Raw genomic sequence first — 20,409 nt, 5'->3', positions numbered from 1 at the left:
TATGATGCTGTGCGAAATGACAGCTAAGCTTAATCGAAGGGCTCTCGATCTTTGATTACATTTTGTTCTTAGACATTAATGTGTGCGTGTGAGTTGTTACAATAGTGTGTGGTTTTGTACTTAGACATTAATGTGAGTGTGTGAGTTGGGGAGTTGTGGGTGTAGAATGGATATGTTACTTCCCCATCCTTAGAAAAAAATCCTGTCCTCAGGCGTTAAGATTAGCGTACAATACGGGGGTATTGGGGGGTACAAGATTCAGATTCAGAATATATAATATTTTCGTTTTTTAGAGTTTGATTTTTGAATTTTACAATTAATTTTTGGTGTATAGTCTTATATTTATAATGTGTATAGTGTACAATAATGCAATTATAACAATTATGATTAGTGTTGAAAGTGTTATTTCTTTAAATATATTATTCGTCTGATTGTGTTGTTCGATTATTTCTTTTGTTTGAATGTATTCGAGTGGATCGAGTTTTGTTACATTATTATTTACATAGATAGTTTGAGTATAGCCTAACATTGTGTTGGTAATTAATATTTCATCTAGTTGAACTGAATAATTAAATGTTTTTATCATGTTATTGCCTTCTGTTATAGTTTCTCTATTGATACAATTTTGGCTTAGGATAGTCTTGGGAAGGTTCCAAGTTGTAATTATATTAGGCTCTACATATTTAAGTTCGATTATATATTCAATATATTCAGTGAATTGTTGTAAGTTGAAAATTATTAAAGCTATCATTTGATCTCATTCAAAATTATGATTTAAATGATTACTTAGTTCGTCTCCTTGTTTAATGACTTCTATTACGTGGTTGAGTTCGCTTATTTGTACATTATTTTTAGAGATGTCGGCTATTTGTTGTTGTAATTCTTCTTTACCTTCTTGATCTAAAGTACCGAATAAGTATTTGCAAATTGTTCCTATGAAGTTAACAAGACCGCGTTTACTGCGTTTTACAATTCTTATACCGTTCATTTCTCTGTTTAGTTTTTCTACTAGATACTGAATTTGTGGTAAGTTATTAAAAGGTTGAGTTTGTTTAATAAGTTCTTCATAAGTATTTTCGGTTTTAGTTATGTTATTCATGGCTTATTGGTAAGTCTATTGATCCGGTTTGAAAGATTAGGTAACCGTTTTTGGCCTGGATGGGGGTTACTTCTAGATATTGTGTGTTAATTGTCGATGGGAGGCATAACATGATTATCATGCTCAGAAGTAGGCCTGGAATTATCGCTATTATATTTACTCTTATTAATTTTCTTTTTAAACTTGGATTTATAGTGTATTATTATCTTTCTGCCTCTATTTGTTTCTTCGAAATGTTTATCATCTATTTGTCTTAAATTTCCTGTCTTTTTGAATGGGTTAGTTGTTTTTGATCTAACTACAGGGGAGTCTCTAAAGTTGGTATCTATACTGAAGTCATGTCTATTCTCATTGAGTTTGTCAATTTTGTTTACTTTATTTTGTTGAGTGTCATAAGCAGGGGTTCCTGCCAAAATGAAGATGTCAGCTGGAGTTCGACCGGCTGTATTATGCTTATTAACCAGAGTTTAAGTGCAGCGCACATGAAAGCGGAGTCTTTGTCGGCTGTGGGTTTACCCATATCGTTGAATATGCGTAAATGATTTCTTTGAATTGGGCGTATGTTTGAATGTCTATTAGTTTATTACTGGTTTTCATAGTTTTAGTGAAACTGTCGGGGCTTATGATTTGAATATACGCATTTTGAAAGATTTGAAAGTCGACTTCGTTAGGGAAGTAAATAATACTTCTTTTAGTGCAGAAGTATTCTTTAATTAGATCTTTGGCAAGGGTATCAGTCATTTCTTTATAACGGATTTTTATTCTGATTTTATGTAAATATTTTATTATCTGGACGTCGTCAAAATCGTCTTATATGAATTCGAATTGTCTGTTATAATAATTAAGAGGTCTTTCTGTTATTGAGATGTGACTTTGGTTGTCTTCTGGTGCACTATGCACAGTAGCTGCTATGGGAACGGAAACTGGGTCATCTTCTCCTAGGAAGTTTTCTTGTATTTGGACTCTAGATAGAGCGTCAGCGACGTGGTTTTCTTTACCGGGTAGATATTGAATCTTATAATCGTATTCGTTAAGTTTTATCTTCAATCTCTGTAGTTTCATATTGGGGTCTTTTATGTTACTTAACCATACAAGTGGCCTATGATCGCTTAATATGTCGAACTTTCTCCCGAAAAGGTAGGACCTGAAATATTTTGTTGCCCATACTATAGCTAATAGCTCTTTTTCTAACGCCGAATAGTTAAGATCATGTTCATTTAAAGTTCTGCTTGCATAACAGATGGGTTTATGTTCTTGGGATAATACAGCACCTATCGCTATATTACTCGCATCTGTTGTCAGTAAAAATTTCTTTTTGAAGTTGGGATATATTATGATTGGATCGGACGTGATGAGTACTTTTAGTTTTTCGAAGGCGAACATATAATCATTATCTTTTGTGTTAATTACTGCTCCTTTTTTTAGTTTGATTGTCATAGGTTTTGCTATTTTTGCAAAATTGGGAATGAATTTACGGTAAAATCCGCATAGTCCAAGGAAAGATTTTATTCCTTTTCTGGTTTTAGGAATAGGGAAATTAACAATTGCTTTTATTTTGTTAGGGTTTGGTTTTATACCTTCTGTCGAGATAATGTGACCGAGAAATTCTGTTTCTTTCTTCAGAAATTCACATTTATCGAGTTGCAATTTGGGATTAGCTGATCGTAGCTTATTAAATACCCTCTTTAATGACATTATATGTTCCTCCAATGAAGTGCAATAAATGATAATGTCATCTAAGTAAACTAAACAATCTTTATAAATAAATCTTCTAAAAGATTGTTCATGCAGCGTTGAAATGTTGCTGGTGCATTTTTTCAGGCATACGAATATATTCATAATGTCCATCTTTTGTTGAGAATGCTGTTTTGGGTATTGATTGTTGGTCCATTTGGATTTCATGGAAACCTTTAGCTAGATGAATGGTTGTGAAGTATTGACAGCGTCCAAGCTTGTCTAATATTTCATCCATTACAGGAATAGGGAATTTGTCGTCAATGGTTATCTCGTTAAGACTACGATAGTCTATGACTAATCGAAATTTTGGTTTCCCAGAAGCATCGCTTTTCTTTGGGACGATCCAAATTGGAGAACAATAGGGGGATTTCGATTTCCTAATTATTTTTTGTTCTAACATTTCGTTAATTGGTTTGTTGACTTCTTGATCAAATGCTTGGGGGTACTTATTTGGTTTTTTATAGATCGGGTCTTCGTGTTTTTTATGAATAGAATGTTTGATCGTACTTGTAAAAGTCAAATTTTTACCTTCTTTGTACTGAATGTCATTATATTCAAGCAAAACGTGGGAAAAATGTTCCCTTCTGTATTCAAATGTTCTAATCTGAATACGTTGGATTCTCTTAACTCGTCGTCTAAGGCGTAGTTAGAGGATGTTACTAATAGCGCTTCTTCTATGTAAGGGTTAATAAGAGGGTTTTCCTCAGATTTAGAAGGCTTGGGATACTCATAGGTAATCTTGGTCTCTTCTGAATTAGACGGTCTGGGGCACTCATTGGTGTTCTTTGGTTTTACGTGGGCTTTCCGCTTAATTTTCTTCTCCTTTTTTGGGGTTTGTAGAGGGGTTTCCTCTGGGTTAGATGACTTGGGGCACTCATTGGTAGCCTTGGACTCATCTATTTGGATGTGGTCGTACCACATTTTGAATGTATAGCCATTTATAGTGACTTTTTGTGTTGAATAATCAATTTGAGTGTTAGTTAGCTCTAAATAGTTTCTGCCTAACAGTAAATCATACTTTTCTGAGAAATTGTGAATATAAAATATTTGATTAGTGGGACAAAGTTTGCTTGACTGCAATAAAACACTTTGGTTCAATGTTATAACGCCATTTATAGTGTGGACATATACTTTAGAAGGTTTGATTGGAAAATTAAAGAAATTTTGTTTCATAATGTTAATAGACGAACCAGTATCTACTAAGCATTTGAGAGTGATATTATTAATTTTAATTTTTAGGAATGGGTTTCCACTTCCGCTGAATCGCTTTCTGATTCCGAGGCTGGTTGAAGAAAATTTTCGCATCCTGTGTCCATTCTGAATTGAGCACTAGCGTTTTCTCTCTGCCTTTTGGTAGGAGGGTTTTGTGCACAAGTATTTTTTTTTTGTACGCGCGAGTCCCACGGCCACACCTCCCGCCCAACCGACCGAGGGGCGCTGCCGTGTATCGTACGGCTCGAATCGCGGGAAGATAGACGCGATATAGAAGACAGTAAAGGACGAGGAAATATATGTATGCTAGTAGTAATATCTAAGAATTCGTTAAGTATGTTAGTATTGATCGCTTTAAAAACGGCAGAGAGTGAGAATTAGAGATAATAGGATAGAATCTATTATAGTCAGAACATAATACTCTGTAGGGATCATGCAACTCATAGTTAGATCTACAATGATCTAAAATTAAAGGTACGTAATTTCTAGTAAATCTGCTTGGAACAGTGAAGTTTAGCCAACTAACCAAGTCGGGACTATCCACTTCACCACGAATAAGGTTAAAAATAAAGACTGTTCCAAGCATCGTTCTACGGTTAGCTAAGGAGGGTAAGTTAATTAACATTAATCTACTCGAATAAGGAGGTAATCTACGGGTTGCATCCCAATTAAGGCGCCGTAAGGCAAAAAGTAAGAAGTTCTTTTGAACCGATTCAATGCGGTCCGAGTAAACTTCATATTGTGGACTCCAAACGATCACCTGTACTCGAGGATCGGACGGACTAGAGAAATAAATAAGGTTTTGGTCATGTAAGGATCATCAAATTCCTTTGACCACCGTTTTATAAAACCAAGCACACCCTTGGCCTTATTGACAATAGACGAAATATGGTCTGAAAATTTAAGTTTAGGGTCCAGAAGAACACCAAGATCATCAACATGTGTTATTCTGTCCAAAGAGCACCCACTTAAAGAGTAAGTTGCGTGCATTGAGTTGGCACGACAAAAGGTCATAACTTTACACTTAGAGCCATTTAAGTTTAATACGTTATCACGGCACCATGTTTGAAAGCAATCTAGATCGGATTGTAAGTCCAAATGGCGAGAAATGTCCTTATATTGCAAGCATAATTTTACATCATCAGCGTACATTAGTACACGCGAATGATTTATTATTAAGGGAAGGTCGTTAATAAATAGGGTAAAAAGGAGCGGACCTAGGTGGCTCCCTTGTGGGACGCCGGATGTGACTCGGAGAATACAAGAAAGAATACAAGAAAATTTAAATGATTTTGAATTCTACCTGTATTTAGTCTTTGTGTGAATTCCCTTGCTAACCTTGGATTTATTTCAGCTGGTCTTGAGTTGGTATTTTGGATCTGTGTAGGGTTTGTTAATGGAATAAAAGTGGGAACGAATCGTTGGTTGGGGTGAGTATTTATACCCGTTACTCGTAGAGTAAATGGGTATGCTAGATTCGTTGAAAAGTATGTAACAGGCAGAAGGAAGCGTTTCCGACCATATAAAGTATATATATTCTTGATCAGGATCAATAGCCGAGTCGATCTGGCCATATCCGTCTGTCCGTCCGTATGAACGTCGAGATCTCAGGAACTAAAAAAGCTAGAAAGTTGAGATTCAGCATACAGACTCCAAAGACATAGAAGCTGCGCAAGTTTGTCGATTCATGTTGCCACGCCCACAAACCGCCAAAAACTGCCACGCCCACAGTTTTGAAAAATTATTTGATATTTTTTCATTTTTGTATTGGTCTTGTAAATTTCTATCGATTTGCAAGAAAACTTTTTGCCACGCCCACTCCAACGCCCACAAACCGCCAAAAACTGTCAGTGCTGAGGACTCTCCTTCGCACTTTCACTAGCTGAGTAACGGTTATCAGATAGTCGGGGGAACCGACTATAGCGTTCTCTCTTGTTTTAGTGTGGTTAATGTGTGTATGTTTATGTGAATTTGGGTTAAATCTTGGCAGACTATCGGATGCTTTTGAGACTGGGTCTTCTTGTTAGGCGGTTTGTCTTAATTTTTGGATAGTTGAAATGTCATGCCTCGCTAGGGTCATAAACAGTCTATCGGGGAGTAATCTTTGAATTGTATTCTTTATAGTGGTTGCCATTGCTTGTGTATAAACTGTAATATTAGTTCTGTCATTTTCTAATGCTAACTTATTTATGATTACATTTGATATATCTTCTAACTGTTCGCAAAATAGACGTAAGTTACCTTTGAAAGGTGTGCGGTAGTAGATCCTCCAGGGGTGTCTGGGTCTTAAATTCTGTGATTAAGGCGTCCCTTAGAGTTGACCAATCGTTATGCATTCCGAATAGGGAAACTTTTTCTGCATCACCAGTGATTTGAAGTTCGATGGCTCAAAATATGATAGCGTCGTTTGCAGGGTATAGGTTCAACAGGTATTCCATTCGTCTGATGAACGAGCTGAGTTTTGATGGATCTCCATTGAGAATGGTGATACTTGACGTATTTGCCGAAGTAATTGAGAAAGATTTTCTGCTGGGAACGCCATTTTAGTTTTATTTATAAGTTATTTTCTGTTCTTGTTCACAGACTGATACAGTATGTCGAGACTTATGCCTTAAGTGAACTACACTGTTTTAACTTTTTGTTGTTAAATACAATAGTAGCGGTCACACTTTTGATTTTAGTGGGCTACTGTTTTTGTTCACAGACTGCTACAGTATGTAGAGACTAATGTCTTAGTGAACTGCACTGTGCGCCTTTTAATTGTATTACACCTTAGTGGAGGTCTCACTGCACGAAACGGTCCACAAAATTAGGTCTTTAAATTAACTCCGATCACACATGTTCTTGTGCGGATACCGATTTTAGTCACTTTAAACGAACCGAAACCACTTTGTTGCGGCCGATTCGCGAGTACAATCAGAAAAGGTTACTTGGTCGTACAAGTTTCCTCTTTTCACTAGATTGTCAAAGGATAACGAGTTTACTAGGACTTTTATTCAGTATCCTACCGGCTGCGCCACTTACGAATTCAGTCCGAGAGTTAAAAAAAAAAAACACGGTTGGTTGTGATATTTTATTAAACGTTTTATTTATTCCAATAGAGGAAGAACTAGAGCCTTTGGATTATCACTTAGTTGGACAATGGATTTCGAAGTTGAAATGAGCTGATAGCGTACTCAGAACTGAACTGCCTTATGGCATATTGGGATATATAGGCAGATTGGGATAGCTTAAGAGTAAAGTTTAAGAGAATTAAGTTATAATTGTTTATTAAGAGAGAAGCTCTCGAAAAATATGCGAGAGAAGCTCCCGAAAAATAGGAGTAATTGGAGAATCCTGAGACCATTGCGTGGGCGGAAGTTTTTGTTATTTCAGTTGGCCTCGCCAAGTGGTCAAATGTCTAGACTTTGGAATATGATGCTGTGCGTAAATGACAGCTAAGCTTAATCGTAGGGCTCTTAATCTTTGATTACATTTTGTTCTTAGACATTAATGTGTGCGTGTGAGTTGTTACAATAGTGTGTGTGGTTTTGTACTTAGACATTAATGTGAGTGTGTGAGTTGGGGAGTTGTGGGTGTAGAATGGATATGTTACTATATATATAAAATATATATAAGGAAAGGGGTATGCACTTTGGAGAGATATATGTATATATATGTATGTGCTCGGGCGGCTACTCCGCGTAGCTTCTTAGCCCTTAGAGACTTAAGCAAAGAATTATTCGAAACACTGATGAATCATATCATATCTACAGGAGACTACAATGCAAAACACAAGCACTGGGAATCACGCCTCGTGACTCCCAAGGAATGGCAACTGCATAATGCACTTATAAAAGTGAGAAATAAACTCGACTACGTTTATCCTGGTAGCCCCACATGTTAGTCTTCAGACCCCAGAAAGATTCCAGATCTACATGTGACAAAAAATATTCCACGCGATCTAATAGCCGCTACAGTCCTACCGGATCTCCCATCTGCCCACTCGCCTTAAAGCCGATAAATTACAGCCCCCCCTAAAAGCTGACGTCGCACAACAGTAACTGGATGAAATACAGAAAGTATGGGAGTTTCCACATTGAGCTAACTCAAATAAATATAGAAGTGAACATCGACTGCTCTGCCGCCGCTCTGGAAGAGGTACTCGTTACAGCAGCCAGGACCTCAACACCAAAACGGAAGGAATTGAAAATTAAGATAGTCAAACCCAGCCTGCCAATTGCACAGCTAGTTCTAGAAAAGAGGCGTCTTCGATGGGCGTGGCAAACCAGCAGATCGCCATGCTCAAAGCGACGTCTTAATGAAGCCAACCGCAATCTAAAGGGGGCTCTGAAGCAAGACGCCAACTCTCGCCAACTAGTACAAAGCATCCGCGGTGGGCTTACCCAAATCCAAGCTCTTCGATTAAAACCGTCACCCCGAAAGCAAATTCTTCGGGTTGAGGGACCCGCAGCGACCAAGATAGAGCCGAAACATTGGCCTTACATCTTGAACCGAACCGAACCTCTCAGCAAATGTTCGGCCGAACGAGATTACAATAGTCATTAGGGATCTAAAACCAAAAAAGGCTCCAGGCGGGGACCTGATAAGGTAATCTGTAAACTCTCTGTAAATGTAAATCATAATGATTGAATAGGTTTATTATCATACCTGACAAGGCCTTCGAACTTAAAGAATACTGCAGCGCAATATGATGTGAATGAAAACTTAATAGCTTTTATAGTTCCTTGACATTTTTTCTATCGATTTCCCAAAAAACATTTTGCCACGCCCACTGAAACACCCACAAGCCGCCCTAACTTCAAGAAAATGTTTAATTTAATTTTTTTTTTTCAAATTCTACCGATATTTCCGAAACTTTTGATATTTCTCGATTCCAAGTGCACTAGCTTAGTAACGTAAATCTCATAGTATGGGGAATTCGTCTACAGCATTATTTCTTGTTTAACTAAAGTATAATGTTCGCAAGGATCCCAAAGAAGGTTCAGTATTTTTAGAGTCAGAGCGTCTGCCCAGTTAGAGTTACTTTATTCGAATGTTTCTTATGCGCTCAACTTGGGCTGAGCTGACCCGTATATATAGTACTTATTATTATATACATATAGTTCCATATACATCTACATATGTATGCAGAAGGCATACATCGCTCCGCGATCGGCCTATGTATAAGCGTTAGATCATATTACTTTAGCGCTGGAACACTTGTGTAATTGTTGGTGGTCTTTTGGGCACTTGAACGTTATGTTTATTATGACAAAGTGTCACAATGTTTTAAAGATAAGTTGTACCCATTAATTGTGTATATATATAGGGAAGATATGTTACACCTCCCTTTTTAAAGAAATGACGTAATACATGTAGTCATTTAGTTCTCAATATTAATATTTTTAAAAATTAATTAAAATTTTTTTTTTTAATGATATTGATTTTTCTTATTAATTATTAGCAATGTTTTGTCTCAAATCATTTTTGTGTAATGACAGAATAAATACAAAAAAATAATGTTGAAATACGTTATTTTTTTTTTGTTTTATGTTTAACTTTCTTAGAAGGAAACAACATTTTTTTGTTTTGCTTTTTTTTTTGTGGTTGATCAGAGTGAAATGAAACGTTTCATTGATTATATATTTTAAGTCTATCCTTATGTAATTTTTGTTTCTTTTGCTTTGTATCTCTAATTACTATGTTATCTCTGTCTTCTATGGTTTCTACAGTATAAGGACCTAAATATACTGGATCTAACTTATGACCCGTTTCGTTCCTTAGTATAACTTTATCTCCTATTTTTAATTGAAAAACTGAAGTTTTCTTATCATAAAGTTGTTTTCTATAAGACTTCGCTTTTTCTAACATAAGTCTAGCTCTTTTATATGCTATTTCTAATCTAAATTTTATTTCCTTAGAGTAATCTTCTACATTATACAGTGGTTCTATTCTATCTGTTTTATTAAAATTTGCGAACTGCCTTGGTAATCTTCCAAAGACTAGTTCATATGGACAGTAATCAAGCATGACTGATGGTGTTGTGTTAAAACAATATGTAAAATATTGTATCCAAAAGTCCCAATCAGTTTTATCTGCAGAGATGTATGATCGAATGTATTCATTGAATGTTCTATGACTTCGTTCTATTGTCCCTAAAGTTTGGCGATGATATGCGGTAGATGTTAGGTTTTCTACTTTCATGTATTTGCACATATCTAAACTTACTTTATTTTTATACTCGGTACCCATGTCCGAAATAAACGTCTTCATTGGACCGTACTTTAGTATAACATTTTCGAATATAGCTCTTGCGAAAGTATTTGCGCTTTTGTTTGCAACCGGTATGGTTACTAGATACTTCAATCACATACAATCAATCACATATAAGTGTGACGATGTATTCGTTGCCATATTCTGATTTCGGTAGTGGACCTACTGTGTCCACTATCACTATATCAAAAGCATTTGTTGGGGTTTCTGTGTGAGTCATGGGGTCTTTGTATGTGTCGTTGTTTTGGACATTTGGCATTTATGACATCTACGTATGTACTCTTTTATATGACGAGTCATATTTTTCCAATAATAGTGTCTTTTTATTTTCGCCAGCGTTCTTGTAATGCCTGCATGACCTCCTTGAAATGGATCGTCATGATATGTAGACAGTATTGATTGTATCTCTTTTTCAGTTTTTATAATGGTCACCGGCTGGAGTAGCCAATTTAAATTAACGGCATCCATTATGACAATGCTGAAGTTACAACCTTTGAGAAAACCGAATTTATTTTACCACCATTACAAAAATTAATAAAAAATAAAACAGTAAAAGTCCTAAGTCTGGACAAGAAGCATCTGGATAACATGGAGATATAAAATAAAGTCCTAAAGATCCAATATAATACTAATCGCCACGCTGGGACCCTATACCCCTTGCCTTCCTCACAATATTGTGAGGAGTGCAGATAGTTGTATGAACGCCCATAACGTATAATACATATCCAGCCTGACCGAATTTTCGTCGCTTCGTACTATGGGAGGAGGAGTTAACATTGACGCAATCCCTTAACCCGCCAAACCACTCATCCTCTCCCTTCCCCAGAACACTGAATCGGAAAGATCAATTCAGTTGGGACAGTTTCTTAAATTGTTAGACTTCAGCAACACATAAGGCTGACGCAGCACCCGGCAACTTTAGTATAACACTATAGAATCTCTACATTGTTTACATTAAGAATTTCTTCTCTTCTCCAAACTCTTTTTCTACCGGTTCAGTTTCTCCAAACTCTCTCTCTACAGGTTCAGAGTCTTTAAACTCGGCCTTGAAGTTCCTGCAGGACATTCCTGAGATCCCGTCGACCCTCACAGCTCTGTCTTGAGTTCCACAGCGCCGATCTCCTTTTAGCGTACTCCTCGTTCCTCATTTTCAAATTTTTCCGCCGATTCTTATTTCCTTCTTTCTTCACTCTTCTTTCCGCATTCCGTATTCTTGACCTTTCGTCATCTGGTCACACTATTTCCTGTCGATCAATTGCTGCCGATAGCTCCTGTGGGTGCGGCATAGCCACTCGATGACCATAGTATTCCTGCAGTGTGACCGTCATGTGCTGCTAGTTCCGACATTCTTGCCCATCGATTGACAACTTCGAGTGCCGATCGACCGCCTTGTGATCAATCGCCCTTTGATGATTTGCCGGTAAGTTGGATTATAAACGAAAACGTTTCATCCTTGTTAATCATTGACTTTTCCTTCCCTGCAGCCTCATTTGGCGTGCCTTGCGGTACTGCTGTACCGGCCCTCCCCTTTCCACGGAAGTATGTGGCATACTTGTGGCATGCCCCCGTTGACTCCGTTCTCGGGTCCTGCCATTTCTCCATACCGACAGTGGTGGTTTCACCTATGTGGTTGGGCTGTTGACTCTGGCGGTGGCCAGACGAATAAACGGTCGTCGTCGGGCATGTTCGTGGGACGCAGTATTTCGGATTGCATGTTTCCGTTGGCATGTCTCCGTTGAATCCGGCTTTAGCCTGACGCTGAAACGGATGACTGGTCCATTCTCGGGTACAGTTGGCTCTTCTGCATGCTTTCCCTGCTTTCTCCCGACGGGTCCGCATCCTCGTTCTTGACATCATCCTCCACCAAACCCTGTTGCTTAAGGTCGCTGATGTGCACCATGCGCTCCTTTCCGTTTTTTCGGTGACCACCGTCATTGGTCCGCGAGCTGAGGCAATACCTTGGAGATGCATCTTGCTACCGACGTTTCGTGCCTGACTTCACGACCATTGTAAGGCCATTCAACGACCTCCTCCGCAAGGGTACCAAGTGGACTTGGTCACAGGACGACCAGTAAGCCTTCGAGGAGGTGAAAGCCAGATTAGTCACCAATCCAGTCCTGGCGTGCCCCGACTTCGGAAAAAGATTTATCCTGCAAACGGACGCCAGCGACTACGGGATTGGCGCGATCCTTACGCAGGATACGGAAGATGGGGAAAAAGTTATTTCATATTCCAGCCGGACTCTAAACGGAGCCGAGAAGAACTACACAACAATTTCTTGGCAATTGTGTGATCAATTCGGAAGTTAAAGCAATACGTGGAGTGCTACTTTAAGGTAGTGACGGATCATATGGCACTGAAGTGGTTGAACAACATAGAAAGCCCTTCAGGAAATATTACCAGATGAGCATTAGAGCTATCGCAGTATGACTTCGAGGTCACGTACAGAAAAGGCAAATAAAACCTAGTAGCAGATGCGTTATCAAGGCAGCCTCTGCCAGAACCGGTGTCAACAGAACCAGAGATGCTGCGAAGTACGCAAGACACAGAGGCCAAACCCAAGTGTAGCTGGATCACGCAAATGCGAGAGAAATTAAATGCGCATCCTCAAAAGTTCCCATACTACGTATGGGAAGGTAGCACCCTGCGGTGCCTTTGACAGCCACGGCGAAAACGTTGCAGAAAGCGTCAAGGGAACGCATAGTCGCACAATTTGGAGTACCGACATTTTTAATTGCGGACAAAGGCGTGCAGTTAACCAGCAGGGCTTTCAAGATAAGAAGTTCCTCAATGACATAGGGGTAAAGCAGCAGTTTACGACACCGCACACCCCGCAGAAAAATGACCCGAAATCATGCGGGCGGTGAATTAAAGTGAATCTACTGAACTACTACTCAGTGAAGACTACTGACTGACAGAGAAACGCTAGGTACAGGAGTCGCCGAAAGGAAACGCCGAAAAGATGAAAGAGATCTTTCATCTAAGAGATAGAGCGGATAAACCTGGAGAGAGTGTCCCAAGACCAGGCAAGGCATTTCAACCTGCGAAGGAGCCAATCGAAGCCAAGGATTGGTGATGTGGTGTGGGCCAAAGAGCACCATTTCGATAACGAGGATGCGGATCCGTCGGGAGAAAGGAGGAAAAGCATGCAACCGTACCCGAGAATGGACGGGACCAGTCATCCGATTCAGCATCAGGATAAAGCCGGAGTCAACGGGGACATGCAGCGAGCAAGCCGGAATACTGTTTCTTCCACGCGGACATCAAGAGAGTTTTGGAGAAGAGAAGGTTTGATGGACAGAACGTGGAGAGCGAGAGGGAGACGGCACGGTCTGGAGCAGGACGGCAAGTCAACAGTAGTCGTCGACGTGTCAGGGTAAGGAGAATAACGGCACAAGCAGGACTTTGGATCGGGCCCACGGTAAAACCGTGGAATTTGGATCCGGGGACTGGAGAAAAGAGGGACAAAACTCTATTTCTACCTTTTCAATTTCTCCAAACTCTCTCTCTCTCTCTACAGGTTCAGAGTCTCCAAACTCTCTTTCTTCTCAGTTTACTGTCCTCAGTTACTCAGTTTAATTGGCAACTGCAGACCCTCCTCATGCAATCGTCATCTGCATTTGTGCGGAGTTTTAACTCCTCACACACGATGTCCCACTAAGGTAACTCGCGCGGTGGTGCGTATTGCTGTTGGTTGTAGACGTTTCCAAATCTAGCAAGGAATTAAAAGGAATTTTACATCTACTAAGAAATTTAAAAAGTTGTTTGCAGCAGCCAGAGATTGAGTGCAGGCACAAGTTGAAATCTCCTAACACTAAACAATGACTATTTAATAAACTTTTTTAACGGATAGGTTAGACCCTTATATAAAACATGAATCCCTAAAGTCCGGTAGTTAAAGACTCGAAAACTGGAGAAGTTAAATTTGAAAGATTTAAAAAAAAGCGACCACTTGAGCAAAGACTAACATTCTCAAATAGTTCGATTCGAATATAAACAGGAATGCCTCTTTTTGGTCGATTGAAGGACTTTATTTAAGTATGTTGAAGCCTTAACAAAGCACAAAAGAGACAACTTAAGCATTAGCCCATGAGAAAAAACTTCGCTAATGTGGCAGTGCAACCTTCCGTATTATGACAAAAAAATATGAAGATTCGGACTATTGAGTAAACCGAAATGAGTATTCAGTAACTTAGTGGAGCGTTATGCTCGGAGCTTTACATTTAAAGATGAATCCGGAGCTGATCTTGGTAGGACAAAAGGTCCAATAATGAAGAGACCTGCCGCACTTGTGGCTCTACTACATGCTGAATACACGCGATGGCCCTGCTTATTCCAAACATCTGTTTCTCTGCTCTAAGCTTATTTGAGCGGACTTAACTGAGTCTACAGCTTTCGATTGAAAGTGGGGATTGAGTTAAGCTTCTCCCTATTGTTCCGATCTGTGTCCTGGTTAATTGAGAGAGGGCGTATTGATTCATTTAGCACTTGACTCGGAAATACGGGATCTAGGCAAGCTAACATCATCAGATGACATTTGGTCGGATGCCATGTTATTAATTGTGATTGCAAACGGTTGGCCATTTTGCTGTGGCACATTGGAAAGGGAATGTAATTTTGGACCTGCGTTTGCCACTCATGCAACATAATAGCGTCTGTCACCGTGCGGGATCGCCAAGGCGCAGACCAATGGGTTAAGCCGCGCAGATCGTCTCCTGCAACCCATAATATACTGCCGTTGACGAACCAAAAGAGAGCCATGTCCGTCATTATCAACGACCGCTACTGTTTTTTTGAAGTAGTTTCGTGCTCCCCTGTGACTATTCAACTTTCCACTACATCTGGCCCAACGGAAGGGCAGACCTTAATAGATGCGATTGGGATTTAAACGATTTCCAGAAAAATCCAATCCCAGTGAAGGGAGTCATTGATGCTTATATTTGCTACAATCAAAAACATATCGGAAATCTCCCACTGGTTGTTGTTACAGATGGCGGCTCAAACTTGATAAGGTGTAACTGGATTGATGCATTTGGAATTCGAATCGATGGAATATTCTCGCAATACAGATATTCAGTCAGTTCTTGATAAGTTCAAAAAACTTTTTAGCTCAGAATTTGGACCAGCAGTTAGACTTAACTATTTGACCCGTTAATTAAGGGACTGGTAGAATAAGAAATCAGTCGCCTAAGCAACCTTCCGAGTACTCGGAATTGGCAACACCAATTGTACAAGTTATCAAAAAGGATGGTTCTGTTCGCAATTGCGGGGATTACAAATCAACACCGAACAAAGCAATTAAGCCATATTGCCACCAAACTCCAGCTGCCAATACAGTGCTAGCATCAATCGAAGGAGACTCGATCTTTGCAAAGATGCCAAAGCAACCAGCAGGTTGTTGTGGGCGAGCACTCAGCCAACCTACAAACGATCATCACACACATGGTGGCTCTTAAGGTAAACAGTCTATAATTGGCTATTACATCAGCCCCAGGAATTTTTCAAAGCTACAAAGAACATAGTGCTTGGAATACCTGACGTATTGCCATATTTTGCTGATATCATGATCATGGGAAAATCTGAACAGGAGATTGCTAAAAGACTCAAGGAAGTTTTGTAAAGATAAATGTTATTTTTGTAAACCATCTTTTGAATTCAACAGATAAAATTAAACCAATTCAATAATCTCCCACACCAGAAAATGAAAAACAATTATAAACTTGCCTTGGATTGTTAAATTTGTACCTTACCTTCTTGACACAGGAAAGTTGCCGTTAATACTAGCATGAGACGCATCGCTGGCTGGGAGCAGTTCTTAGCCACAAACTCCCAGGCGGATCCGAAACCAATTGCTTTTTATTTACGAACGTTTTCTAAAGCAGAGCGAAACTATGCTCAAATTGACAGAAAAGCTGTTTCAAATCTATGTGTATGCACGATTCTTCACGCTCGTCACCGATCATTAGCCGCTGTTGGGCATATTTACAACGGCAAAACCAGAACCCGACGTAATCTCGAACACAACGCTAAGTTGTTCTATATTCCTCCATGCATATATCTTCGATATAGTTTACCGCAAGCGATCCACCGAACTGGGTGGCGCTACCCAATAGAAACCGACGACAAAATAGCACATACTTAAGAAGTTCCAATGATTGAATTAGCAGCAACGTCTATTATCAATGCTTAACTCATCACATCACAAACTTTAAAGGATCCGACACACTTAAAAGTTTTGAGTTGGGTGTTAAGGGGTTGACTTGACATGAAGATCAAAAGGGAAACCCTGGTGTCCACAAAGACTTTGGAAATATACGAACACAAACTTGTACTTAATTTTTCGAATCAAAACGTATTTAAATAAACTTTTCTTTGCCATATTTCAACCGAAGATTTAAACGATTTAAAACGACTTTAAACTTCCCGAAACGGGATCAATCTAATTAAGTTGGATTAAATATATAATAGTTAACCTTAAAAGAAAAATTTAATTAAATACAAAAGTAATGTAAAAGAATTATTTTCTGTAATACATAGTTATAGGATTCATTTTAAATAAATTAATTATTTGCGGATGTAAATTATACAGAAAATTTCTCTCGGTTTAGATTCGCAGTTTGATATATTTCACGCTGGTATAGGATTAGGTCCGACAGAATTAAGCAAGAATTTGTATTTATTTTTGGTTTTCTTCAGCAGAAACATTCTCTCGGTGTATATTCGCAGGTTGGTATATTTAACGCTGGTAAAGGGTAAAGGTCCGACAAAATTAGGAAAGAATTTTTATTTATTTTTGGTTTTCTTTAGAAGAAGCATTCTCTCGGTGTATTCATAGCTCCTAACACTGCATTTTATTCTCGTCCACGTGCTCACATTTATTTTAATATTTTAATATATCTTTCCTGCCATGCTGCTTGATGACTGCGCCAGGCAAAGATTTTTAAATATTAAATTTGCGCCTAGGAAAACAAACATAAAAATTGAAACCGCGAACCGTATTAGCGGTGTGGGAAGCTCACTTTTTTTTCCACGCCCGCAGGTTACTAATTTATTAAAAAAAAAATTGTTAGCTTGGAGGCGAAACGTTTACGACTTGACGCCACTAGGGTTCGATTGGAAAAGAACTAAAACGGAAACTCAAGCCTGGGTCTAGGCCATCAGCGAAAATCATAATCAGCTGAAACAGCCGAAATCAGCTCCATATGCGATAACTAATTTTTCCAAAACTAAGCTTAAGCTTCTTATAGTCTATCTATCAGGAGCATACTACTTTCAGGATGTTCTAACATGATTGTTTGATACCCTAGGTGGAGACCGACTGAAGGCACCTTATTGCTGAATGTCCTTGGCATGATATGTGTCCACAACTCGCCCTTGGAGGTCTTCCAGCTCGCTTCTTCTTACGAACTCGGGATTTCACGAATGTAGGTCCGAATTTGGCATTAAAACCTGTTTGAAAGCAGCTTTGCATTAAATTACGCCGATAAACTTCTTGTCCTTGGACAAACGATACCACGCGAGAACGGAGATTATATCATTTCTCATTCTTGTTGTGCGTCCTGTGCATCTGGTCAGCAGCTTGCTTGAGGCGAATAAACAGCGGTTAAAGTGTGATTAACCCTTTACTTCTCCATTAGGTTAGGGAACGCTTTAGCTCGAAATTGATATCCGTTATCTGATATTATCACTTCGGGGACTCCAAAAGTCGTTTTCAAGATACTTATTGACGACGCTGGAATCGATTTTTTTGGCTGGCTTTTAGAAAACGTATTTCGAAAAATGATCAAGAACCAACATTGCCGCTCCTTGGCCTAGAATACGGTCCGAGGAAATCAATAAATAAACGTTGGAAAAACTCGTCTTTCGGATAGACATTCTTGGTAGCGGTGTCCTTCGACTCGGCAATTCCAAGCTTCTACGTCGTGCTTACTTTCGAATGCTGAACCCACCTCATCTTTCAGCTCCTGACTGTCCTCGGATATCTCACGTTTAAACAGAGTGACTTTCGTATAACCACTACATCTTTTGCCGTCAGCCAAAAATGCCTGGCGTCGCTACAGATCTCCCTTAAGTCCGATACTGTTCTAACATCGATATTCAGAATCAGACGAAGATTACTTTTAAGCACCCGGACAAGTTTGTTAGCCGTCCACGGCTGCTCTAGCTGATCAACTAGCTTCAATATAGTCTCATAGAAACTATCAAAGTCCTCATTTGGTTTTGGTTTTGTGTTCCTAATTAATTCCTTTATATCACCATCGTCGCGACTCTGATGAAATTGGAGTCGTAGAGCTGTACAAAAGCTTTCCCTAAGGATTTCACCATGCGGTTTATGACAGCGCCAAAAGAACTCATATGCCTTGCCCTCAAATAACACGCTGATATTCCTACATAATAAGTTGGAATTACCATTCAAAGTCTGCTTTGTAAGGGCCTCGACTCTGTATATAAAATTGTCAACTGACATCCCTACTCCGGAATATTTTATTTTCCATCCATTCAGTATGTGGACTACTTTGTCCGGCGAAAGCCCGGGATTCGGCGCTGTTGAATATTGCCTTTCATAGGCTTTGGGTTGATGAGCGGGCACTTCACTTGCAGTATCAACTACAGCAGGACTAGAAATGGCCATTATCCAATCACCGAAAGCGTGGTGATAGAATTTTGTATCAAATCCGCCATTTTTTCTGATACGTTGCCAGTGGGTTGCATAGTGGGTGGATGATTCTTAGATTTGCTACGAGTTTCTCGTCCTATCCATTCGGTTTGTCTGATTCTACAGGCTAGTTTACACATCGGACAGTTCTCACTTTTTTTAAAATGATTTCCGATGCATTTCCTGTGATATTCATGCTGGCATGTAGTTATGTACGAGTCTGGTGTAATGATCTCTGCTGCACATATTGCGCAAACAGAGTTTGAGACACTAGTGGATTGCCTAGTTGGTGATCTGTCTAACCCCATCATACTTAAGAAAAATCCCAAGTTTCAAGATAGAGAGAATAAACGAACTATAACAAGAGAAACGATAATGTGCGAAATAAGATATTAAAAAACTTGTCTATTATTTTCAGCTTAAATTTCTCAAAAAGGCGCACAAGAGTCTTCTTAAAAAAAGATATTCCATTTGTAAGACTATATTAAAAAAAAAACCCATCCGATATTTGAATGAAGTCTTGTACCGTGCACTCTTCCAACACGAGTATTCCAACCTTTAAGAAAATCTATCTTCTTTTAGCAGAATAGTAAAGAAGAAGAAAATCGTCAACTATTTGAGGATATGGCATCCCTCACGAGTATTTCCAGTACTTTCCGTCATGTTACATTATTTTTTTCCAAGATAGGGTTTAGTTAGATCAAGAAAGAAGATTAAACTGAGACAGAAACCAAACTGCTGTTACGAATTACTCTGTTTTCCTCAGAACAATCCACCTATCTGTTTGCTACACTTAGGAACATTTTTGGGATACGTCTTTATTACGGCCAGTCGGTAATACTTATATCAAATTGACGTGGACTCCACAACTAATTTCTAACACATAAAATTTGGAAGTATGAAACTAAAACGGAAAATTTAAGAGAAAGGATTGAATATATTTATTTTCGAATAATCAAAAAACGCACTAAGGCCCCACACGTTGGGCGTTACTTTTTCTTATTTATTTTAATACTTAAATAAACTGTAACGTGTAACGAAAGAAAAGATTGAAGGCATGGAAACCAGCACTGTCTTGTGCACGCTTTAGAATCCGGCTTTAGCTCGTTGGCGTTGATGGTCACCTTTTCGCTACGGACAATATTGTTTAGATAGAGAATTTAGCATTCTTGCGATAAAAAAATGAGCTAGTAAACAAAATTGGAGGAAGAAAATAAGTATATTCGGAAGAAAACGATTCAGAAATGCAGGAAAAGAATGAGAAATTTGTTGCTAGCGCAACACGGGTGTAATTGTACCCGCAGATTGCCCTACCCTACCTGTGACCACTTTCCTTAAGAGCTTGGCTCTGGTGTCCCGTTTTTGTGCCCCATGTCCGGAGAAACATCAGCCGGTGCAATATATACATTTTATATATTCATTTCTTTTTTTACTTTTGGGACTAAAAACT

The sequence above is a fragment of the Drosophila yakuba genome, chromosome 2L (genome assembly GCF_016746365.2).
Source record: "Drosophila yakuba strain Tai18E2 chromosome 2L, Prin_Dyak_Tai18E2_2.1, whole genome shotgun sequence".
In the NCBI taxonomy this organism is placed as follows: domain Eukaryota; kingdom Metazoa; phylum Arthropoda; class Insecta; order Diptera; family Drosophilidae; genus Drosophila; species Drosophila yakuba.
This window is presented reverse-complemented; position numbering follows the sequence as displayed.